Source organism: Mizuhopecten yessoensis, unplaced genomic scaffold (assembly GCF_002113885.1).
Source record: "Mizuhopecten yessoensis strain PY_sf001 unplaced genomic scaffold, ASM211388v2 scaffold7867, whole genome shotgun sequence".
NCBI classification, from domain to species: Eukaryota; Metazoa; Mollusca; class Bivalvia; order Pectinida; family Pectinidae; genus Mizuhopecten; species Mizuhopecten yessoensis.
Window position 1 is genome coordinate 1,877 of NW_018407262.1, and position 1,025 is coordinate 2,901.

Here is a 1,025-nt window from a genome sequence, read left to right on the forward strand (position 1 = left end):
AGGTTTATGATGACTGCATCTTGTTTATGATGACTATATCTGGTGCATGATGGCAATATCTGGTTTATGATACCTGTATCTTGTGTAAGATGCCTTTATCTGAATGGTTTATGATGACTATCTGATTTATGATGGCTATATCTGGTCTTCATTGATGTCAACATGATAAACTATCTCCATTTTGTTTTGCCTACAGGCATTACGGAATTGTAACATAAATAACATAAGGTTATAATGTCTACTTATCTGCGTAAGGTACTTTTCCAGGAAATAAGTCGTTCTTGGACGAGAACAACACCTTTATTTCTACTAGCCATTTAGCGAAATGAAAACAAAAATTATCATCTTTTCTGTATAAAAAATAATTTATTAATAAAGCCCATGTCTGACGATAGTTCCTGTGATCCACGTAAACACTGCACGTGAAAAGCATGTGTCCACATAATTCAAGTCCATTCGCATGTTTCTCGCGCCGTGTCTGTGTTGTTAATGTCCGTGTTATCCGGTCCCTGTTAACAGAGAGACGTGACGACTTGAGTGTTCGGGGAGAAGTGAAGGCCAACATTATTGAGGAGTTTTAACACCATTCAATGTAAGTACAAGGCAATATCTGACATGTCCTTATATGGGTAATCAACGGAAACAACTCACAGCTAAGCAGCGTCTTTATAACAAAATTGGATCTCGTAAACTTTTGTATCTCAGAGTGTATATTTGTCCAAAATGATTTTCACGTAAAATAATTTCATTTTTTCTGCAGATCATAGGCGATCAGCTCAATCAGTTAGAGTTCCGCTACATTTCTATAAATGACACCTGACAGAGTTCCGCTACATTTCTATAAATGACAACTGGCAGAGTTCCGCTACATTTCTATAAATGACACCTGGCAGAGTTCCGCGAAATTTCTATAAATGACACCTGACAGAGTTCCGCTACATTTCTATAAATGACACCTGACAGAGTTCCGCTACATTTCTATAAATGACACCTGACAGAGTTCCGCTACATTTCTATAAATGACA

The 1,025-nt window shown here is 37.2% G+C and overlaps 1 long non-coding RNA gene across 1 annotated transcript in view; it reads right to left on the reverse strand.

Annotated features, from left to right (window-relative positions):
• Window positions 1-346: 346 nt before the first annotated feature.
• Window positions 347-1,025, reverse strand: part of LOC110454457 — a 1,789-nt gene continuing 1,110 nt past the window's right edge. Inside the window, exon 2 of the long non-coding RNA XR_002463381.1 lies at window positions 347-509. This is a non-coding gene — a long non-coding RNA (uncharacterized LOC110454457). The remainder of the gene's footprint in view (window positions 510-1,025) is intronic.